General features: G+C 41.3%; 1 protein-coding gene across 1 annotated transcript in view; it reads left to right on the top strand.

The window, feature by feature from the left end:
• Nucleotides 1–25,724, top strand: part of tafa3a (TAFA chemokine like family member 3a) — a 102,636-nt gene that overhangs the window by 1,383 nt on the left and 75,529 nt on the right. The gene's annotated exons all lie outside the window — the stretch shown is intronic.

Genomic DNA, 25,724 nt, shown 5'->3' with positions numbered 1-25,724 from the left:
AGATGAAATCCGTGTAAACCAGGGGTTTTTCGAAGTCTAACATTGTCGCCCCCCTTCGAAGGAGCAAACGGCTACTGCACCCCCTCCGCCATGTGTATAAAATAATAATGTACAGTAGCTCAGGGACTGTCAAAGTCTAACATTGTGGGCTTCCTTCCAATATGTCCCAATATGTTATCAATGCTCGAGGTTATTCTTATCAACATTCTTATTTTGTTTCCAACACTGTGCAACTCACACTAATGCTTTCAGTTTGGGCCTGTCCACATGCTTCTGCGATGAACACAGACTGCTACTATAAGTCTGCATTTAAAGCCTCAAAGCCTCAAATTGTAGTCTTTCAAGTGTATCAAAATCCGCCAGTGTGACTACACCATAAGTGGTGGTCGATAAGGTATACACACCCACGGTGAACAAAGAAACACCCTTGGTAAATCAAATCTCAATCTAAAACAGCAATTACCATTAAATGAGACAGCCGCTTACAGCGCCCAGTGGAGTACATGCATTTCACCACCTAAAGCGGATGTAAATAGACAACACAGGCGCAAATCTGGGAATTGGGCACTTTGATCTGCAGTACAAATGCCGCCTTAGTCTTTGTTGTGTAAACGTACGCTAGGAGGGTCTGGTCTAAACAGAGAATGAGGTCTATTTTGTCTCTAAGTCAGGTGAACCGTCTGTCACCGACAAAGCCAGACACGTTTTGGAACATTCTTAACAGTTGCATTTGGGGTTAATGGAACCCTTAGTTCACTTCTAGCCTTGTTGATAACTGGTGAAAAAGTCCAGTTGCCATGGATTCAACCTCAGTGAAGTGCTGGACAGAACTCTAGGGATGAAAAACTATCCTGTTATGTTATGGTGTCTTCAGGAGACAAAGTCGGTAGTATTTGCTGTCAGGTGCAGTGCAAACATAGAAAGTAGATCTGCATGATAGCACTGGTGACTTCCCTCTATGTCAGTCTGTCTCTCCCCTTGTTCATCTAACAGCCCTTCATCATTCTGACAACTGTTGTGCGGTCAGCTGTTTTTTCCCCTGCACCTCTACCTCTCCCCTCAATTAGCGCTATCATCGCATTTCATCCTGCCGAGCGCATGGTAATAACCTTACACGCCTATTTTGGCCTGATGCAATTCTGCGGTGATTAATTGAAGTCTCCTCTGAGAATCCGAAGGATGGCGTAGATCTTTGCCTTTCTCTCTCGCTGACAGGAGAGCCATTATATTGTTTTATAGATCGCCATCAGTAGCCCTCCTCCAAGCCGCCGGGAGGCCCAGCGTTGTTCTGGAGCGTTTTATTGTGCCGCCGTTATTGGTCGGTGTTGCTGACAGGCAGAGCAAAGGCCACCCTGGGATTAGTGGAGATGGGAGCTGAGTGACGGCTGAACTGTATTCCATTGAAAGGAACTCTGGAAAATTGGCTAGTTAAGTGGTTTAAAGCACGGAATGAATGGCTTGCATCCAACCTGACAGGACGAATAGCTTGTTCCTCAAATAGGTAGGAAAGAACTGAAACAACTTCATTGGCTGAAAGGGACGATCAGATCAGTAGTGCAAGCTTGACATGTAGGGATTAAAGTGACACTACCGCAACCCTTTTTTAATGTGAGGGTCTAGCCTTCAGTTGATATCCTGGATGCTAGGTGAGCCCGCCCCGTGTACATGCCCACCGCTTTATGGAGGACAGCTCCATGATGGCAGGCTTTGCTACACATCTTAAAATAAAGCTCGGCCAACTATCTAACTAGCAGTTAGAATAGGCAAGTCTAGCATGATGTTTCTAAAATGTAACTGTAACGTTATCACTGTAGCTCACGTAGGTATGCTAGTGTTGCTAACAACACAAAAATAAAACACATTCTTGGAGAAATATTGGTTAGAGGGGCTAGCAGCAGCCAGCAATAAATAATAAAATAGTGCAATTAAGAAAAAAAAATAGTGCCATTCTGTAGTTATAATGTATTTACTCATGGACTTAGCACTCTAGCACCCTGCACTAGACTAGAACCTAACCTGGTCATCATTTCTTGGATTCTTGGATTCATCAGCACCCCTGCAGTCAGTGAAAGTCAGCCATCTGTCTACATGATTACGCCCGATTTTGGGCACCTCGAGACTGTCTGTGCTGAAGTGTTCATAGGCTAATGTGTTTAGAAAGCACTTTGTTCCACCTCTCAAAGTGCTGGCTGGAGCTGCCAGAGTGAATCCATCGGCCATTTTAAGGGGAAATTGGAAGCCCCATGCACCGTAGAGAACAAATGTAGCATCCTCCCTTCCGTCACCATCATATGTTTCATAGCTGCTATTTAAAGGAGCATGTCCAAGATGGGGCCGGCTGCAATGAAGTGTAACTGCCGACAAACAGGAAGACAATAAACAAACAAATTGGTTTCCTGGAAGCCAGCAGTGTCCCACTCAGTCACTCATGCGGCCTGATGTGGCAAGATGTTTCAACACCCCCACCGACCCCAAGCACAACTCCATCTCTTATTTATTCATCCTAATTTGCAGTGGGCATGTCTGCTGTTTGAGGGTGTGTATGACTGTGTGTGTTCTGCTGTGTGAATGCACATGTCTGTGGCAGGGGCTCTTCAGCCTCCTTGTTTCGGCTCCCTTCGCCGAGGTAAGTGATTTTTTGAAACACCAAAGTGGAGGAAATGTGCATTTTTGAAAAGAGTTTGAACTATCTGACTCACCGCAAGTCAGTGAATGCATCTAGACTGTGTTCTTACTGATTGGATGAGCAAGGGAAGCGGAGGGGTGCCAGTGTGTGCAGTGGGACACGAAAATGACGCCTCGTCGAGTGCGCTACTCAACTGTGCGGTAAGCTATCCATAACCATGAATAGGTCCATGTAAAAAAAAAAAAAATCGGAAGAAAATAGAGTTTAATTCTGAATGGACACATTCTCTTGCCTTCACTGCCACATTTGCTGGCTTACTTGTGTGCTTGGTAAGTGCTGACAAAATTTACAAACAAAAAATTAGCGTATAAAGACATTTTCAAAACAAGCACACAGGTTTTTCTGAAAAGTACCCAATTGCAGATGGGCGTAAGAGAGCAATTTCGAAACTACTGCGGAAGGTTAAGCAGAGCAAACATACTTTAAAAGTGGATGAACAGTGCAAACTAAACTACGGCAGCTGGTGTTGTGACTGCACTGGAGATTATAAGGAGGGGGAAGCCCTTCATAGATGGAGAATACATGAAAGAATAATTTATAAAATTCTCACAGTAACTGTTCTCCGAATTAAAAAATAAATAGGAAATTATTAAGAAAATGAAAGAAATGCCTTTCTCTGCAACGACAGTCACGGACAGGGCAAACAGAATGGCAACAAACATCACCTGTAGGCAAATTGAACATGAATAGTTCAATTCGCCTATGATGAGTCAGTTGATGTAAACGATATTGAGCAGACAGCACTGATATAAAGATATGTGAACTCCGATGGGCTTTTTTATGTTAAAGTTGGTTATATTTTGTTTTAATTTCGCACAAATACGGGAACAACTCAAAAAGGCCTACATAGTTCAATGTTTAAATTGTTTCAGTAGGCCTAAATGCACTCTGCACTTCTATTAGTTGAAGTATGTTGTTCGACCAAGTAAACATTTTGAAAAAATTTAAACTTATTATATAAGCTGTGCAATGTTTTGCGGCTCCAGACTGTTTTTCTTTACTGGAAGAGGAGGCAAAATGGCTCTTTTGTTGGTGAAGATTGCCGACCCCTGGTTTATGGGAGCATCCTTGTATTGTTTTTAATTGTTTTTTATACTTGGCAACTAGTGTGCCCTAAAACTAATTATTAATAATATAATATTAAAAATAGATGACTATTTTACTTAATATTTGCCAAATAAACCGCACGGTGGTCTAGTGGTTAGCACGTTGGCCAACACAGTAACAGCCTGGAGATCGGGAAGACCGGGGTTCGATTCTCTCTTGGGCATTTCTGTGTGGAGTTTGCATGTTCTCCCCGTGTGCGCGTGGGTTTTCTCCGGGTACTCCGGCTTCCTCCCACATTCCAAAAACATGCAGGTGAGGTTAATTGGTGACTCTAAATTGCCCATAGGTATGAATGTGAGTGTGAATGTTTGTTTGTCTATATGTGCCCTGCGATTGGCTGGCAACCAGTCCAGGGTGTACCCCGCCTGTCGCCCGAAGTCAGCTGGGATAGGCTCCAGCATGCCCCCGCGACCCTAATTAGGAGAAGCGGTATAGAAAATGGATGGATGGATAGATTTGCCAAATATTATGAATGAAGGCCACTATGCATGTAATAGTTATATGATATTGTAATATATAACTATATATTACATTATCATATAAATACAATTATAATTACTATGCATTTCTATGGTCATTGACACACTTTTTAATGGGTAGAGAGAGATGGACAGTACCCACTAGTCTTTATTTTCCATCCCACAGCTTGGAAAACAATTTACTTCTCCCAACCTTGCTGTTCTCTCTCGTCTGGGTTGCACTCCGTCTTTCCTTCAAACACACAATCACACGCATCACCATCAGCAGTAGCAGTTGCAGTGTGCTTTGGGATTAATTTCTCCTGGGCTTTGGATGCGGGTGCAAGAAAATAAAAGCCGGGCAGCAAAGGGGAAGCAGCTCTCATTCACCTCCTCGCCTGATGTTCCTCTCCTATTTAGAGCCGCCTCTCAGAACCACTTTGAGGTCGCCATGCATGCACGCGCCTATATGCTCAATTTGATTATTGTTTACTCCCCAGGCTCAAGAACTGGCTTGGTGCAATTGAGTTGTTAGATTGCTCCTTTTTGTATCCAATCAGCAGTAATTTGTTGGCAAATATTAGCTCCATGCTGCCGATTTGTTTTATTTATTAAGGTTCAGGCAGCTGATTGATATTTTGAATCCATAGCCAGACCATTACATTTTCATTAAAACTTTATGACTGTAATCAGTTATGAAGGGACGTCAGCAGCTTCACAGAAGCACGAGATAGACAAAACTATTGGTACATGTTTCAGGACACCAAATTTTAGTTGTAGTTCATTCAAAAGGTGTTTGACGGGTTCTACCATGCCAAATCCATACCACCATGCCTACATTAACCATAAAGGCACAACGTATCCTAAATTTACTCTAGGAGGAATATGAAATACAGTATAGGATCATCGGACACAACATTAGGTACACTGCACAATCTAATGCCATCCAAATATTCTGCCTTTACAGAGAAGATAATGCTCACTTTTGAGTGACACCATCATACTTTGCAGTGCATCATATTAAGAGCTGTTTGTAATATTTTGGTTACCTTATGTAGTTACATGAGAGGGATGCATCAAGTTTATGATGTGTGAAATGTTGGCCAAAACTAGGCAGGTGTGCCTAATGTTGTGTTGAAACGCTGTTTATGTTGCCATAGCAACAGTAAGTTTGTCGTGAGCGTATGTGTTTTGACAACTGTGGAAATGTCATTGTGTGAGTTTCTGGCTTTTATGTGGCCTCACAACATTTTTTCCACATGCCTCAGTGCATTTTAATGTTTGTGTTTAGATATTTTCTGCTTAAGGCTGCCTCCACCCACCCTGGGCTCTAATTCATTTACAAAGGCTCAATAATTCATGCCTCCCAATGGCTGATGGGTGTGTCTGCATGGTTTGTGCTCATTAATTGATGCCTAAGTGCTGCCTCACATGGAGGCTTGGATTTTAGAGTTGCAAAATTCTTTAATTTTGGAAACAAAGTTATGGGCACATATGGGAATTTTGCAGGAATAAACAGGACATTTGTTAAATTGCTTGTTATTCTTAACTTAAAGGTACTTAACTTAAATGTACTTTGACAAAAAAAGACATATGTGAACAGTTGCCATCAATACAGTTCCCCTGATTCCCCGATTCCAGACTCTGCTCCAGCACATCTGTCCAACAGTAATCGGAAGGATCAATACAACAGTGTTTGCGAGCGTGTTAGCTAACAAAGTAGCAAAGAGCAGGAGTGATGTCAGCCGCGTGGCAGTAAAAAGACTTGCAGCTGAGTCCAAAAGTTGTCATGCTCAAGTTCCCCGTATTGGCACTGAACTGGGAAACCTTAATACGACCAACCTTTTTGTGCATATGAGGCGGCATCACACTAAAAGCACCCACGGGACGGCAAAAAGTCATCAGCTTTAACAGAAACGAGTGAGCCCCTGTCGGTGGTGGTGGGTAATATTGCATTTCAACGCTTCATTGGGCACCTGAGATAAAACTATACCCACATGCCTGGAGAAGTAAATGGGTGAGTTTTTCTCACACCTGCTGTTGCTGACTATTGTTCTCTGTTTGAGTAATATCATTTGATCAAGCTTTTTCCAACATTCCACACTACAAAATAAAAAATGTATGTATGATTCGTGTTGATTAATTTTTTATTCATATACCGCTTATGCTCACTAGGGTTGCGCAGGTTGGAGCCTATCCCAGCAGACTTTGGACGAGAGGCGGTGTACACCCTGGACTGGTTGCCAGCCAATCGCAGGGCACATATAGACAAACAACCATTCACACTCACATTCATACCTATGGACAATTTAGAGTCTCCAATTAACCTAACATGCATGTTTTTGGAATGTGGGAGGAAACCGGAGTACCCGGAGAAAACCCACACACGCACAGGGAGAACATGAGACATGACACAGAGATGTCCAAATGGAGATACGAACCCAGATCTACTATGCGGCAGATTCGTGTTGATATTGCATAATTTGCTCTTAAAGTGCACTTGGCCATTTGCTGGCTTGCTCGGTTGTCCATATTATCATTAATGTTATCAACAAAGGCGCCATGTTGTGTTTTATTAGTGATGTTTTGCTCAGTAGTCCATATAGCAACACTTCCTGTTTTCATTCCTGCGAGCAATAAGAGAAGAGAGTGCTGTCACATAGCTTACTGTGATGCATTCGGGTTTGCGTGGAATTTTTAAAAGTGTGAAAAGAGCCCAAACCATAGGCAAGTTTACAAACGCATCAACTCATTGTGACCAGAGCGAGTGTGCTACTGGTCTCAAAGCACCCTTAAACATTCATGTATTCACACATTTATCCAACATTGTGCCAAAAAGTTGACCGGCAGTATTACACACTTGGCTATTATAGTGTTACAATATATCGGTTGTATTGGACTGCATTGTACTGGATTACAACCCTTACAAAGAATATGTGAAAGAGCGGGCCGAAATGTGCAAACAGGAGTTCTAGTCTTAGAATCTGTGCAGCTTCTTACATGCCTTTTTCTTAAAATGTATGTTTTTCTCCCTTACTTCATCAATGGCATCAAATGCATAAAAAAAACCTCAACTGCGCCATTAACTTTTTCATTTTTTGTCTCTGTGGTGGATCCAGACATTCACACAACGTTGGCGGCGGCCTATTCACCTGTCGGCACCCAAATTAAAGAGCAGTGTGTTGCAAGGGTGAGACAGCGAAGGAAAGGGGGGGGTGCTTCATTATAGCAAAGAATTGCCACAGGGTGCACGACGTGAAGGGTAAAGTAGGATGAAGAACGTAGTAATTAAGAGCAGAAGGAGTTCCATTACAGGGAAGAGATGACAGTGGGAGGGTGTGATTTTCTTCTTCGGCTTATCTTTTGATATTTCTTTCAAAAGTCTGGACTTGCAGAAAACTTTTTTTTTTGGCAGGCTGCCAAAGTTTTTGACATATGACCCCTTTAGCAACAATTAATGCGATGAAGACTTTTAAAGCAGTTTCATATACACAGTTGCTTCCAATATTTTAGGATAAAAAGTACAAGGAATTAAAAGAAAAAGCAACACAAGGGCATATATTTTCGCCTTTTATGTCTTGTTAATCAGTTTTTGGCCTTGTTTTCTGCTTCAGGCTTTCCAAGAGATATAACTTTATCTGAATAACAAGCTGTGGAATAAACAAACTAAGTTGTAAATGTGTTAAGTGCTGCTGGAGTGGTGTGTGTGTGTGTGTGTGTGTGTGTGCAGGGATAGGATAGGGTGTTTGAGGCGGGGGGGGGCGAACGGTGCCAGAAATCAATGGAGGAAATATAGAAGCAATTATTTTGTATCCACCACTCGCTGACAAAGTGGCAGCTCAGCCAGCCAAGAAGAAAGAAAATGCAGAGAATCAAGTCCAGAGCGCCTGAGTATGGATCTTGCGGGTCATATGAGATCCTGTTAGGAAGCTGCCATCAATCACTTGTTTTATTACACGCCCCTCGTTGATGGTTTAGTGTACCTGGTGAGGGGCGTGCACTGAGAAAAGGTCATGGTGGGTTGTTTTGGCTGTCCAGTCAAAACAGGCAAAATATTAGAAAAAGTTGTAGTATGGGTCTACATCATGATAAACTGCAAACACAATAATAAACATATTGTTAAATTAGTGCATCAACAGCTGTGGATGTAAACAAATGTACATTTCCTTTTGCATTATAATGTCTTTTTTTAACCGTACAGGCCATTTTTTAAGTAACATTTTAATATAATGTCACTGTCGTGGAAAGCTAACATGAAGTTAAGCACTGTTAATATTACATTGTACAAAATAGTCATGATTAACGTTTGCGTCGCAACATGCACGTATCTGTTTTTTCTAACATTCTTAACCGTCATGCAAGGTTAAAAAGAACCGCTGGTAATATTAAGTGCGACACCTAAAAAAAACAGTCCTAACTTTAATGAAGGTGGTTCACATGTGCCTCACGTGTCTCACTTTTTTAGCATTTTTTCTAGTCATGCAAGCGTAAAAAGAATTTATTCACTGTTAATATTAAATGTAAGTGCGAAGGTGATTCATGTCACAGTCCCACTTTTTAACATTCTTGCTTCAAGTGTAAAAATAAGTTCACCTTTTTTCAACAGTAAGACAGCAATACTGGCGTGTTACTGCTTTGAATGTGATGAATGTCTGCTTACTTGACACATACTTCTCTTCTCATGTTGGCGCTCTCTTAACAATCTCTTGTTTTTAGAATAAGTGTTGCAAAAAAAGCCAAAGAATATGCACACAGCGTTAAGGATGTGAAATGCAATATCACTGAAGTATGTTGGTACAGTTTTGTGTATCTATGGTATGTAAATACTGTATGTGCCTCTTACAGCAGTTCTGAAAAGTCTTATTTGATCATACACTGATTCTTTGAACTTCATTACTCCCATTCTATCACATTAGAGCCATCGGCATTCATCAATAGACTCCTCACAGCTCAGCTCTTTATGCTCACAAGAAGCAGACTAGCTTGATTAAAAGTAAAGGTTCTTTCCTGCAGTGTGGCCCCTTAGCAGCATATAAAGTCCGTTGAAGGAGGAACAGTAGATAAGAGGAAAGAACTTTGTGGCGTCTTCGTGGAATTAATGATTTCCGACTTGACAGGCAGCAGATTTGGATTCACACATGGACTATGCTCCCGCGACTTCATCCGGAAGCCCCTAGGAAATAGTAGGAGTGAAGGCTCGGGACACATTTGCATCAGAGCGAGGTCCGAGGCCGTCCTCTCCAAAGAGCATGTTCTACAGCGTCAGATGTGATAGAACATCAGCCCGCCAGGAGGGGGAGGCGTGACATGAAAGGGTTCTGGCTGACTTGGAATGAAATGTGATGTGTGATAAAAGCTATCTCCTCCAAGAAGTAGTCTTTACTGGACCCACTGATGGATGCTTTGCCTCCAAGTGAGATGCTCCTTATTGTCTTGACATCCTTTAGTTATATTTGTCACTCTCTTAAAAAAGACTGCTATTTGTTTTGGAATGTGCTCCTAATTTGGACTGTTTGGCAGCAACCCAACTAGAACATGGGTGTCTAAAGGCATTTTCTCATTTTCTCATCTTCTCATCTTATTTTTTTGGGTCTCTTCTCTGCATAATCTAAGGAAGATCTGGATTTGAATCTCCGATTGGGCATCTGTGTGTGGTGTTTGCATGTTCTCTCCGTGCGTGCGTGGGTTTTCTCCGGGTACTCCGGTTTCCTCCCACATTCCAAAAACATGCATGTTAGGTTAATTAGGTTAATTGTCCATAGGTATGAATGTGATTAGGAATGGTTGTTAGTCTATATGTGTACAGTATATGGTGTTGAAGTTGTACTGCTGTTGATGTGTTCAGCTCAGAATGAAGTTATAAATGAGCGCCAGACTTTGTGACTGCGTGGGGACGCTCCACTGTGCATCCGTTTGGCGTCATAAGAGAGGGGCGTGCTTACTGTGGTGCGCATGCGTTAATTGAACGGAACAAATGAAATAAATTAGCTAAAACTTTATGCAATTCAAATATCCTCTCCTTCTGTTTTTAAGAAGTTACTGCAAAACACAAGTGAAGAAAATGTCAAAAAATAAAAAGTGATTAAGAGCGCGGGGGAGTGATTTTAACCTCCAGTGGCGTCCGCTTGGCAACAAAAGTGACACTTTTCGCGACACATTTGTCATCACATCGTGACGCTCCTGTGACAGAACGCTACCGCTCTTCAACACAGACTCACCACGTAAACACCAGCAACATCAGATGGCTTTTTCATCCTCACTCCTTCTGCTGCCTCTGCAGGGGGCGGGGCACGATGGGACACGCCCATCCATCACTGTGAAGAAGGAGTTCCAAGTCAGCCTTTCAACATGTACACACAGTGCTTCAGTTCACCAAAACACAATCAGAGCTGCTCTCTCACAATTCTCCACCATCTTCCGTTACCATTTAAATGCAACGATCGTATGGATTTTGAACATCCATCATTAGATAGATCTGTAGACATAGATAGATAGATACTTTATTCACATTTCCGCAGCTCTGCAAAAATGTCATAATGAACTTAATCACTTAAATCACTAAATAAGAGGCAAGACATGACACACAAGAAAAATACGAAATAGAATAAGAATAGATAAAAATAAATAAACCAATAAATATGGAACCAATTATGTCAAGTGAATAATAATAATACTACATAATAATAATAATAATACAAAATAATAGTAATACATCATAATTTAATAATTTAAGTCCAGAGGAATGCTTAGGAATCTGCTTAGTCTTTCGGTAGAGCAGGGCAGTGATAGTAATCTGCCACTGAAACTGCTCTTCTGTTGGGTTGGTGATGCTGTACATTGGATGATGCTGGTTGTCCATGATGGAAAGGAGCCTCATCAGTGTCCTTTGCTCTGCTGCAGACGTCAGGCTGTCTTGAGGTGGTTAAAGGTTGTCTTAGTAGAATTATCATGTCATGTTGTGTACAATTCCCAACTGTTTTTGTCACACTTTCAGCTATCGGTCGTGTTTTGTGGCAAGCACTCTGTTGATTTTGAGCATTAAACCCCAGACGCTAGCAAAAGTTAAAGGTTAAAGGTGTATATGTGTGTTTTTTTCCTTTTAGCCTTTTTGCAAAATAACAGAAAAATAAAATAAAAATATCAACGTGGCACCTTGCTCGGTGGAAAAAGCTTGATTAGCCCTGAAAGAAGCAATTTACTTAGTATTTGAATCGTATTAGCATAGAGTATTTCTGAGTATGAAAGACAAGATTGCAGAGGCGACTGAGGTGAAAGTTCAAATAAGCAGATCACTCTGTCAACCAGCTTCTTCAAGTTCCCACATAGTTTACCACTTTAAAGCAAGAACTCAATTGAGCTTGACTATCCAACACAGTTGAGCATCTTCAAACTGCCAGATATTGCTCCTATTTGTGAGCTGCACCCTCTAGATATTGGAGCACTTTTTCCTTCGGTCAAAGGCCATGTCTACTAATGTTTTTTATTTTTTTGTCTGTGCTTTACTTTCATCTGTCTGTGTCGCTGCTGTCTTTTTAATAACTTATAAATAGATCAGAGCACTGTGCATTATCTTTGATCAAGTTTTTCTATTTTGTATTGAAGTGTAAATTGTATGTATGACATCGGTGTAGCTGCACGGTGTTAGCGTGTTGGCCCCACAGTCAGGAGATCCGTGTTCCTATGTCCATTGGAACATCTGAGTGTGGAGTTCGCATGTTCTCGACGTGTGTGCGTGGGTGTTCTCCAGGTACCCCGGCTTCCACCCACATTCCAAAAATATACATGCAAATATGCATGCTAGGTTAATTGTCCATAGGTGCGAATGTGAGTGTGAATGGCTGTCTGTATGTGCCCTGCAATTGGCTGGCGACCACTCCAGGGCGTAGCCCGCCTCTCGCCTGAAGTCAACTGGGATAGGCTCCAGCATGCCCGCGAACCTACTGAGGACAAGCGGTATAGAAAGTGGATGTGGGTGGAGAGACATACATGTAGGTATAAAGGCTAAATGTAGGATGTGTTCCACCACTGTGCTTTTTTGCTGAGGTATTGCATTTTCATGCTTGGCTGTGTGGACTGCAGCAGAGCAGCTGTGGCATTTAAATGTTCTTGTTATGGGGAAGCAGGTGGCCCAGCATGATAGATCACACATGTCATTGCTTCTGTGTTAGCATCACTTCCACACACATATACAAATACAGCCAACGCCCCAAGCTCAATGACTGCACTAGCACCAATGTTAACCTCCATTAGTGTGCAGACGTCGTAGGCTGCGTTCCAAATCACGCACTTTCACACTTAAATATGTATACTGTTTAATTAGGTCCTGAGGGTGCAAATTTTCGCTGTCATTCACATCTCGTGCAAATACTGAAAGTGCGCAATTTGGAATACAGCATTAGTTTTTTTTTGCTTTGTCATTCAAACTCCTGTTTGTTGTGGGGAAGGAGAGACTCATGTCGCCGATGCACTTTAATGGCTTTATTAACAGCGGAGAACACTGCAGGACTTTACATCCACGCCAACATAAACACACTTCCCAACTCTCTCGAAACTCACAGCTAGCACTGAGCCAAGCTCTCCTGCTCGGGACGCCCACCATCACTTCCTGTCACTTCCTGATGAACTAAAGCTGTCTGCCGTATAAAAAGTAAAATATTAAAAACAAGCGTAAGACATTAATAGCACAGCTTTGTTCTGTGGGTCGTGGATATATTCTATCAGTTATTATTAAGCCTCTAGCTTCCTTTTAGTAAGTAAAAACCTTGGCTATGATTACACTACATTGTCATGTAGACTTACTTGCAACTGATGTGAAACTGATGAGGGGTAGGATTAAATAAGCTTTGCTTCTTCCTACTCCTTTTTGGACATGCAAAATTGTGAATTGTACTATGTGATGTGCTACTGTTTGACTCATGCATGTTCAGGATTAAAACCATGAACCATGATAATAACAAGCCTAGTAGTGCTGTACAACTTTTATCCGCAGTCCGCAGTGCCCTCTACTGGTCAACATTATTATTATTATTATTATTTTCCCTTTTTTTTCCTTTTTTTTCCTCTACTGGTCAACATTCAAACTGGACGCCAACCTGTCTATAGAGGCCACCTGTCTATAGCGGCCACTTTTGCAGACTCCCTGTAGTGGCCGCTATAGACAAGTTTGACTGTATATGTTTGAAAAACAATGAACAACAATAAAACAACAATAAACCGATGCGACCGGATATGCAGTTTGACCCGATTAGATTCGGCTGGGACTTTAGCAGCCTCCTGTATTGATAAGAATCAGCCATAAATCTTTAGATTAATCGATTGTGGAGACATGAACCAGGTATTGCGAGAGAGACAATCGGTTGACAGAGTGTCTTTTCAACAAGGCGAGAGCCTTGGCTGCCGGCGAAAGGATTGTCACGCATGCGCCATACCTTGCCATGATTATAGAGCGGACGGATGTATATAGTAGATGTAAATAGTAGCATGCGTGCTAGTGCTAGCTAGTCACCACAAGGGAGTGTATTGTCTTGCCTGAATGTTTTGGGCAGTGTCCTCCTCCCACTTTCCTTCTCACTGCGCAGACATGCCCCAACAAAACAACAAAGCCGTGTGGAAGTGTCACCACATGCCACGGAAACTGTCTTGCGGACGTAGCACACTTAAAAGCAGAAAGAATAATTTGAAGAACAAACACTTGACGGAGTATGGAGAGTTTTTGTGTCAAATCAGTCAAACTGCAGCCAAAGCGCTAGACAACATTCTACAGTCCGTATGAGCGTGACAGTCAGAATGCTAAGCAAATAACCCGAAAAATAAATGAATTCATCGGACGAGATGAGCAGCTTTTGTCAGCGGTAGAAGATACCGGGTTCGCCGACTGCTCTCTCACTTGGGGCCCAGCTACGTGCTACTGGAAGTCCTGCTAGAGCTCCACCAATGTACTCCCACATCCAAAGTCTCCTTGAAGAAGACGACTCATCCTCTGTAAGTTTCACGAGTGATGTTACGGTACGTTCTCGCGAAGTAAAATATGTTTTTTTCTAAAGGCTGCCCCCGCTTTTTATTTATTATTAAAAAATTATTTTATTAATTATTACCTATTTTTTGGGTCCCTTGGCAGTCAGGGGACCTTGGAATTGCCCTGACTTTCCCCCTTTATAAAGCACCCCTGGCCAATAGCACTCATCAGAAATAAATTGAACAATTTATAATTAATCCATGCGATCAGTATCGGTATCGGCCAATAAATCTGTATGCAATCATGGTAGCTTTTCAAAATGCTAATGGCAACCTCAGACTTTGGCACAGTGTACTACAATGTAGTTCAATGTGGAAAGTCTTTTAGCAAGACTGTTCCACTTCCTGCACGATGCACCTTGCTTCATTATGGTTGTTTCTGATGTTGTTTGTGTGGTTCCATTTCTTCCTCTCCCGCTGATGCTCTTTATTCCCGGAGAGGAGAAGAGGACATTTCGGAGCAAGCCCATAGCAAACAGGACTAAAAATAATGACTCTGTTTGCTGTGTGCTCCTTGCCTGCCCCTTAGGAATAACTCGCTAAGCACACACAATTTCTGGGTAGCCTCCTCAGTAGTCATCTGAAAATATCCACCACAAAATAAAAAACCTTTATTGATGTGGAATACGGGAGATTTCCATGCTATTTTCATAAGGTGTGAGTGAATTGGTTTGCTTGCACCGAACCACTGAGAAATGGTGTTAAATTGCCGTTATTATTAGCAGTCCAGTGACATCATCTCTCCAAGGGAATGTGAACAGAGTTTGCTGACAATACTTTGAAAAATAAGCAGATTCCTTTTGTGTGTGTGCGTGTGTGTGTCTATGTGTGTGCGCTGACAGCACTCCTATTAATTGCAATCAAATGTTTACTGTTTGCACACAGCTTGGCAACCTGTGCGTGATAATGATGTGGACTAAAGTTTGCTTCCAAATAAACACTCATTAGTCATTCGGCGATTTGAGTTGCCAAATCGCAAAGGTGGAGGGAGACACAACAGGAAGTGTGGATAATTGAGCTCCTGTGGTTCTTATTGCAGTATATCCGTGCGCAGCAATTTTTTTTCTCATTTTCTAACTTCCTTTTCGCAGTGTGTGACTCAGTGATATGACACAGCAGTGACAATGTTAAAACCAACAAATATTAACACAAGAATATGTCATAGTGTTTACAGTGGATCCCTGCATATTTGCGATTCAGCATTGGTGACCTATCAAATTTGCAGATTTTTGATAAATCTTGTCTGTGGGGAAACCTGTCCAATTGTGCGCTTTATCTCCAAAAATAGGCCAATGTCTGTAATAATTAACAAATACCATGGTGTGAAAATGTATTTTCCCCCTAACTGATTTCTTATTTTTTTGCATATTTGTCACACGTAAGTGTTTCAGATCATCAAACAAATGTAAATATTAGTCAATGACAACACAACTGAACACAAAATGCAGTTTTTAAATGAAACATTTTATTATTAAGGGAGAAAAAAATCCAAACCCAAATCTAATAACTGGTTGTGCCACCATGAGCAGCAACAACTGCAATCAAGCGTTTGTGATAACTTGCAATGAGTCTCTTACAGCGCTGTGGAGGAATTTTGGCCCACTCATCTTTGCAGAATTGTTGTAAATCAGCCACATTGGAGGGTTTTCCAGCCTGAAGTGCCTTTTTAAGGTCATGCCACAGCATCTCAATAGGATTCATGTCAGGACTTTGACTAGGCCACTCCAAAGTCTTCATTTGTTTTTTCTTCAGCCATTCAGAGGTGGACTTGCTGGTGTGTTTGGGATCATTGTCCTGCTGCAGGACCGAAGATGGTTTCAGTTTGAGGTCACGAACAGATGGCTGGACATTTTCCTTCAGGATATTTTGGTAGACAGCAGAATTCATGGTTCCATTTATCACAGCAAGTCTTCCAGATCCTGAAGCAGCAAACAGCCTCAGACCATCACACTGCCACCACCATATTTTACGATTGGTATGTTCTTTTTCTCAAATGCAGCGTTACTTTTACGCCAGATGTAATGGGACACACTCCTTCCAAAAGGTTTGACTTTTGTCTCGTCAGACCACAGAGTATTTTCCCAAAGGTCTTGGGAATCATCGAGATGTTTTCTGGCAAAATTGAGATGAGCCTCAATGTTCTCTTTGTTCATCAGTGGTTTTCGTCTTGCTCCTTCGTCTTGGAACAGCCTGCAATGCAGGCTGTTTTTGCCCATTGTCTTTCTTATGGTAGAATCATGAACACTGACCTTAACTGAGGCAAGTGAGGCCTGCAGTTCTTTGGATGTTGTTGTGGGGTCTTTTGTGACCTCTTGGATAATTTTTCGGGTAATTTTGGTTGGCTGGCCACTCCTGGGAAGGTTCACCACTGTTCCATGTTTTTGTCATTTGTGGATAATGGCTCTCACTGTGGTTCGCTGTAGTCCCAAAGCTTTAGAAATGGCTTTATAACCTTTTCCAGATTGATAGATTACAAATAATCTGAGTGAAGTTATGTTTTAACAGGGGGGGCAATCACGGATACAAGCGGCTGAAATGAGTTTCCTCCGTAGGGTGGCTGGACTCACCCTAAGAGATAGGTTGAGGAGCTCTGTCATCCGGGAGGGACTCTCGGGAGTAGAGCCGCTGCTCCTTCACTTAGAGAGGAGCCAGTTGAGTTGGCTCCGGCATCTAATCCGGATGCCTCCCGGATGCCTCTCTGGTGAATGCCCAGCCGGGAGAAGGCCCTGGGGCAGACCTAGGACACGCTGAAGGGATTATCTTTGACAGCTGCCCTGGGAACGCCTGTGTGTCCTCCCGGTGGAGCTGGAGGAGGTGGCCAGGGACCGGGAAGTCTGGGCTTCCCTACTGAGACTGCTGCCCCCGCGACCCGGGCCTGGATAAGCGGAGGAAAATGGCTGGATGGATGGATGGATGGCAATCACTTTTTCACACAGGGCCATGTAGGTTTGGATTTTTTTCTCCCTTAATAATAAGAAGTTTCATTTTAAAACTGCATTTTGTGTTCAGTTGTGTGGTCATTGACTAATATTTAAATTTGACAAAAATAAGTAATCAGGAAGGGGGCAAACAATTTTTGACACCACTGTATGTAATAAAAAGGCATAAAATGTCAGCGTAGTACATAACTGCATGATAACACACCATACTTTAGCCAGCATGAGTCGCACAGAAAAAGGTAACGAGGCAAACTTCTGCTTCCTTTAAGGACATACTCTTTAATTTGCTCATTAGTAGCTTTGCAAACTTTCACCCACACATCACGAAAGAACTGTGGGTCACCGACTCAAACCACTATCTCAGTCATGGTGTGATCAACGCAAACACAAGGCATGTTGGGAAGCTCACACGCATACTTCCCCCACACGCTACCATGTACTTCTTGCCAGTGGTACCACATCGACAGGAAAGGTGGCGACAGAAAAAGGTAATGATGCTGCAGGAGAAGGAACGTCTGGATATCTTTAAGTAAGGAAAAGCATTTTTTGCATAAGTTGCCATTATGGAGTGAATGAAGGAAGGAAATCAAGCACTGTAACAGCAAGTTCTAAAAGTTTAAAGCATCAGCTCAGGCTGTGCCGTGCATGTCTTCATCACGATCATACTGCACAGCAAATAACATTATCATCCTCATGCTTCATTACCATTCGATAGTGATGAGTACCTATATATTTTACAATAAAAAATGCCTTTAAGGCGTATTATAGGGCTTAAGCTTGGATTGTTTGATCGTCGTGAGCGAACAATGACATTGAAGAGACGGTGAGGGTTATTGTAGCTAAATCTGATCTAATAGCATATGGTGGCATAACCCAGGCTTGATTGTGTCAAAAATACAGAATTTTTACGGTCCTCTCATTTACTCATGGTTTTTCCCCATTCACGAGTGGTCTTGGACAGTAAACTCCGTGATTAGAGGGGCTCTGTTCACCACAACTCCTCATTGTGATGGCATGTAACCAGGAAGAGACGCTATTGATTCACTACCATATACCCAGAGCCACCCTTCCTTACACGCAGGGCACGACCCGTAGGGGGATCCATTTTGCGCAAAGAGGCCAGGGGTCACCTTGCTAATGCCTTTTCTAATAATAATCATAGTATGCGTGTAATCGTTGTGTCACACAATGTTGCAGTAATGCCACTAACATTGCATTACTCACTATTGATTAGGTTACAGCAGTGGATAGTAAAAAAGTGGCATTTGTTTCCTGCTCCAGGAATTCCCCTACAGCAGGGGTGTCCTAACTTTTTTTTCAGTGAGGGCAGCATACTAAAACTATGTATTTTGTCAATCAACCTATGTACTGTAGCTATGCTGAAGAGTTGTATATACAGTATTTAAAGAACAAACAGCCTGCATCTTAGATTTATGATATATGTGAAAAAGTGTATTATTAATATGAACTTTGATATCCTTACATTAAAATGTTTTACTCTTTCATCCTTTTTTTTATTTTCCCAATATTTTAACTTTCTTCATGTAATTTTGTTTTTCTCATAATATTGTAACTTTATTCCCATAATTTTTAGACTTTATTTTTTTAACATTATATATCCCGATCTCATTTTTGGTTTGTTTCTCATGATGTTACAACTTTGAAAAAATGAGGTATTTTTCTTTTAATATTTCACTTTTTGGCTTCTAAAATTACGTGATTTTTTTTTTCTGCATAAAATTGCAATTCTATTCCGGTAAAATTACAACTTTTTCCTCACAACATTTTTCTCTTATTATTATAACTTTAGTGTGCTAATATTTTGACTTTGTTCTCGTGAAATCACAGCAGTTTTTTTTCATTGTTGCCATTTTTATTAGTTTTCTTGTTTAACAGTATGAAAATATGCTGTAGAAGTGTAGAAGTATAGACGGTTTATAAGCCACTGCGGTAAATACAGTCAAAGCCCAACAAATGCTTTCCCTCACAAACAACAATGGACATATAAATAATCTGTTCCAGGGTCAAACTGTGGCCATCATAAAACCTTTAGCAACTTTAAAGAGAATTTTAAATGATAGATTTTAATGTTATTAACTGTCATACAAGTTGATATATTATCTCTGAGAGTTGATGTCATACCTTGAGATGGTGGTGTATGCGCATGGGGCATTACTGCATGTGTGTGGGAGGTGTGTCTCTTCACATAAAGACCACTTTGTAATGTACATTATGTTCCTCTTTGTTTGTTATTACAGCTGTTACTACAGGATTGTTATTAGTGCATCATGAAAAATCAAAGGATGGATGGGCCAATTTCATATTTTTTTATTTTGTTAAAAGACTTCAAAAAAGTTATCTGAGCTTGTCCTGCATTTGGAATAAACAAGATTCACCTTGGTAGATTTGGTGGTGCACAGTGAACGTCTCTAGTTTTTTTTCCATCCTCCTGTCATTTATTGTTTGAAAATTTTTCAAAACATTATGTTTATTTACACTTCATCCCCCTGAGGCCCTTTAGTCCCTCGCATCCCTGAGCCACTTCCTTCGCATCCTTCCTTTCTTCTAGGCTGTGTTTAATTCCTCATTTTCTGCTTCACCTTCCAGCTTCAATTTTTTTTTTTTGGTCCGTCAGGTTCTGTCCTCATCCCCCAGCTCCATCCAAGGGAGGCAGGCGAGACCTTCTGTCCTCTGCCCCGAGTATGTTTACTCTTCTTAGACAAATGCTTGGACTGGGGATCCAAAACTCCTCAGTACTCAATCTAGACTGTGAATTAAAGATTGCTCCACACTACTTGGATGCTTGCATAAAACATGACAAATTATTTCTCACAAATTGCATTTGTGCATGACTGATTTGCATCCAGTTGCTTCTTTAATCACCATAATGAGGAGCTATTTGCATGTACGACATTTGTTTTACTATTCCAGCCTCTGAAGAACAAACAAGGCGAAACTACAGCATGTTTCAGCACAATGCAATCAACATTAACGGCAATATTTGTCCTCGTCGACCCGTGATGGCTGGCAGGAGGTAAATTGTGTGCTGCTGGCAGCTGATTGAGTGTTTGCTTAAATTCTGGCTTGGAGGAAGACAAGCTGCTGAGTGCCTGATTGCCACAGCGGCCATAAAGGTGGTGCTGATGTGGTGGAACACAGATCGAACACACATCTCAAGTAAAATTGAACTTCTTATGCGTTTCATGCATTTTGCGACTTAATTAAACTGTTGCGAATCACTGAATTCCTCATGTAGGGGGAAGATTCTCTTTATCCACAGAAAAGAAGGAAACACCCAGTGTAGGAGTTTGAAACTATTTTTCCCATATGAAATAATAGAAAAAGAAGATCTGTTCCAGAGTTGAAGAGTAAAGTTAATTCCCTAATGCTGAAATGAAGTCTCGTAATTTATGATACGTTTGGTGTAACTTTAGAGGTGTTGTTTCCTCAAATTTTCTGGTCTAATTCTGAATTGTACAATCTCAGAGATGTTAGACTTTAGAGCAGAGCCCAGGTTAGAGCAAAACTGTTGAACAGGCTAAGTTACGCCCACAATGGCAGACTGAGGCGGAGAAGTTGACTCTCTGGTGAGTAGATGTATTTTATTTAAAGGTTTTAGGTTTTTGTCATGTAATTAGATAAATATTGATCACCAGTGGAAATTTGCTATTAAAGCTCCAAGTTAGTGGCAGAAATGAAAGTCAGGCTTATCAGTGACGGTGTATTGGAAGATAAAGGTTGATTGGGCTTCTTGCATATGGGCATAGACATAGATAGCCGTCGCACTGAGCGCTGAGACATACAGCAACGTCGCCGCCATATTGGATGTGTCAAGGCAGCGCTGTAAGTGAATACAATTTAAGAAATAGTTTGGATTTTTTCACATGAAGTTGTATGACATCCTCATCAGCATTATAGTCCAATAACAGCGACTTACCCCCCACTTGGTCTCCTAAGTGCAGTTCTGGTCACATTTCCGTGATGAAGAAAGTAGTTCCACTTAGTTGCTGGGGACATTTAAGTAAAGAGTTTGGCTCCTCAAAACAATATGCGTTCAAAAGATTAATACGATTAATATTAAAAGATTAATAATTTGCATCACAAAAATGCCTTCTCAAAAAAATCAGACCTCACAAAACGCTTGGCTTTATATATTTGTCTCCCGCCGTATCCCTGCGCACTGTCGCCTGTGCGTTCATGTGTATGTGACGAAGACGCTCGCATCTGCTTCCGCGGCAGCCATCTTGTGTACGTATGTGTTCTACAGCGGCCACACACTCCGCTCCAACGGAATGAGCCATTTTTACAATTTTGAATGTTAAAGATGGCTTCCGTGACCAGCTGACAAGAAACTCTGGGTCACAGTGCAGCTGTTTTTTCACTCAGTCCGATGTGATAATTCTCTCTGCCAGATTACGTGTGGCCTGCGTGCATGTGTCGCTGTGCTAAAGACCCAACAAGGCAGATGTAGACGTGTGAGAAAAATGTCACCCTCCTCCTCCTCCTCCTCATAATCATCATGGCACAACAGATGCCTGTGACACACTTGCAGCCTGCGTGTGTGTGTGTGTGTGTGTGTGTGTGTGTGTGTGTGTGTGTGTGTGTGTAAAAGGATACTGCCATTTTTTTCTTCCAGAAAAGAAGGTTGAAAAAAAAAAGAAAGTGCTAAAGTGATGAGGTCTTCATTTAAATAAAGGAATATTTTCCATGGATTTTAATGCAAGGCCTCCAGTCTTCTTTGACTGTATGAAATTCAATTAGCACACAATTTCAGTGTGCATGACTAGTGTTGTTATGAAATCATAACACTTCAATTCTGCATGTCCTATTGTCAACAGAAAGTACTAACGAATGATTCCACATTATTTATCTTACCATAATCTCAGGAAAAAAGAAATACAAAGTAATTACAATGAAAATAGCATGAAAGTCCAATGAACATATTTATGCTTCATTTATTTTTGCTATACAAAAAATAATATTTTACCCAAATGCTCTGTTTTCACGACTGTCGTTATTTGAGCCCATTGGCCAGTGAAGCATATGCTGTGTCACGCCCACCAGGCCTTTGGAATGGTAAATACCATCTTCTTTATTATGGGGGGTTGGAATAAAATAAATAAATCAGTCATGACATAAATAAATAAATAGAAAGGCCCAATGCTATCATCTTTTTTTAAGAGATGATCATCGACCCAAGAACAAGGGAAAAGGAGCCACATAGACCCCTGTTTATTGATGAGACTGAGGTGGAGAGGGTGAAAACCTTCAAGTTCCCTGGCACACACATCAGCGAGGACCTCACCTGGTCTCACAACACCCAACAAATTCTGAAGAAGTCCCAAAGGAGACTGTACTTCCTGAGAAGACTGAGGAAATTTGGCATGTCCACCAAAATCCTGAGTTGCTTCTACAGATGCACCATCGAAAGTGTCCTTACCGCCTCCATCACTGTTTGGTACGGTAACTGTACAACACGTGATAGGAAGGCACTCCAGCGGGTGATCAAGACCTCACAGAACATTGTTGGGGCAGCCCTCCCCTCACTGCAAGACATTTATACATCTAGAGTCCTACGCAGAACACACAACCTCATCAAGGACAGCACACATCCACAACACTCATTATTCACACTCCTACCGTCAGGCAGACGCTACAGGAGTTTGAAGTCCAGGACCACAAGGCTGGCAAACAGCTTTTACCCACAGGCCATCAGGCTTCTCAACGAAGCACTCGCAACACACACACACTCATAGCACTTTATTTATTTGTGTTATTTAATTATTTATTTATTTGTATTAATGTCTCTTCTGTTGTTAATTCATTTCCATCCATCCATTTTCTATACCGCTTCTTCCTCATTAGGGTCACGGGGGCATGCTGGAGCCTATCCCAGCTGACTTTGGGCGACAGGCGGGGTACACCCTGGACTGGTCGCCAGCCAATCGCAGGGCACATATACACAAACAACCATTCACACTCACATTCATACCTATGGGCAATTTAGAGTCGCCAATTAACCTCACCTTTTTGGAATGTACCCGGAGAAAACCCACACGCACACGGGGAGAACATGCAAACTCCACACAGAAATGCCCAGGGGAGAATCGAACCCAGGTCTTCCCGATCTCCAAGCTGTTACTGTGTTGGCCAACATGCTAACCACTAAGCCGTTGCTTAATTTATTTGTTAATATGTTTCTTATGTTCTTATTCTTTTTCTTGTGTTTTCTTTCTTTTCTTGGGAGAATGAACAGAATAAGAATTTCATTGCATAGTATAACTGCCTGTTTTACTATGCATATGACAATAAAACTCTTGAATCTTGAATATTTCATAATTTAATTAATTCCACCACAAAAATATAGTTCTTCGTGTCAGCTGCTACAAAATCTATCGCTGTATTCTTGGTTAATATACAGGTCCGTTATGTAAATGGCACATCGACGTTTTTCGCTGTTGTTTTTTTGGGGGGGCTTTATCGTCGAAATAGGCGGGTCCCATAGACGTGCACTGTTAGCTCTCTCATGCTAACTCGTTTTCTCTCTTTAGAACGCACAGAAACGGGAAAGAAACAAATGTGTTCATGTTTCACATGGGGATTGTGAATGATGGGCAAAATTCCAAATAAGTTTTCCTTTCAGGTAATGTGTCAATGTTTTGTGTCATTGCTGCCGCCGAGTGACCAGAAAGCTACATATCACTTGTATTTCAATATGTTTTGACTAATAGACAATAGTATACCACGAAACAACTACCATTTATTAATTAATTCATTTCTGAAACACTGCGATATAGCAAAGGAGCGGTACTCGAACCGTGATATTGCGATGGACGGCTTTATTATTTGTATGTATTTAGTTTTGGGACACAAATAACCCTCGACAGCGCACCCTCTTAATGCGTCTCTAATGGTTACCATTTAAAATGCTAAAATGGTAAAATGATTTTCATTTCACTGCAAGATTTATTTGCAATGGTCGAGAAATAATGAAAACCAAAACTAAATACTGCTACCACAATAATAAACATATAGCTACATGAGGTTGGACATTGGATTGTGCAGGCGTACCTAATGTTCCGGGCCTCTGAGCGTGCATAAAAAAGTGCTGTTCTGTCACAGAAAGTGATTAGACTACTCAGATGTTATTCTTCACAGGTGATGATAGTGTTTGTGTGTGTGTGGTTTTACATGAGAATTGAATGCAGCAGACAACAAAAGAAGAAATCAGGGAGGTGAGGAAGGCTTTGACGAAATTCACGAGGGACCCCCATGTGCAATTGGATGAAAGAACATGCACAGGCACATTTCACATTAGTCTTCCTGGAATATTTTACATCACTGCAAAGAGAATCGGGCTTTACATTCACGCTGGCAGATTATGCACTTGATCCATGCTAATGCTGTAAAGGAGATGGTAAAGGAAAACAAGATCATTTTCTCAGAGGACCTGTTTCCTTTCTTATCAGCAGGAAAAAATAGCTTATATTGTGGTGAGGTGCGCTATAGTGTGCTATACATGCGCTTGTATGCAAGGTGATAGCGAGCACACAGCTAGCAACCGCAGGTCAAAGTGCATGAGACGATGCTAAACCGCAACACATTTAGCACTCGGCTTGCTAATCAAGCATGAAGTTGCGCAGTCACAGGTTGCATAAATCATGCAGAGGAACCAGAAAGTGTTGACTATTTGAGATTCTGCTTTGATTAAGCTCGGCCAGAGTCCTCAGAGGCAGACTCAAGTTCAGGTGTGGACTCACACGCCTCTCCATACGGAGTATAGGGATGGCATTTTTTTCCAAGAAAAATGTCTGAAAAAGACAGATTATATTCGGGGTCTGTAGGTTTGTACATGCTAACAATGTTTTTTCTTCCACTTCTCTTTCTATTTTCCCTTTTCTTTCATCACTGAATAAGCAATCTATCATCTTCTCTGTTTTCCTGTTAGATAAATGTGAACAAGTTAAACACAGGAAGTGCTGTCAGTAATTGGTGAGACATGGAGAAGAGTTAGGATTAAGTAAGATCTGCTTCTTCCCACTCCTTTTCGGACACGGCGAATTGTCCAAATGTAAACAAGTATGGTTCCTCAGTATAAATTGTTAAGCATGGTCGATACAAAGAAAAAAGTGAGTCAGAGGTTTTCCTCTTAGCACTCACTCAGAGATGCAGAGACACAGAGACCCATTGCAACTTAGTTGCTCAAATGTTTTTAGCATGTTAGCAAACAATGCAGGATGTGTTAGGATGCTAAATTTCAGATAATTTTGATCAATGAAGCAGAGTAATCAATCACCTGTGCAGCAGCTAAAAAATGTTATTATTATTGCAATCTAGCAGTTGTTTACAAAAAAGGGTCATCTGATATTCGGGGCAATATCATATTTTGACCAACAAATTTAACCAACAACAAAAAGCAGTAGTCTTATTTTGTCCTGAGTAAAACTTAAAAAAAAAAGTGTTCCTGTGGACAGGAATTATAAATAGAATGATCTATTTTTATCCATCCAAGCAGCTCAT

This window comes from Dunckerocampus dactyliophorus, chromosome 8 (assembly GCF_027744805.1).
Source record: "Dunckerocampus dactyliophorus isolate RoL2022-P2 chromosome 8, RoL_Ddac_1.1, whole genome shotgun sequence".
In the NCBI taxonomy this organism is placed as follows: domain Eukaryota; kingdom Metazoa; phylum Chordata; class Actinopteri; order Syngnathiformes; family Syngnathidae; genus Dunckerocampus; species Dunckerocampus dactyliophorus.
This window is presented reverse-complemented; position numbering and strand designations above follow the sequence as displayed.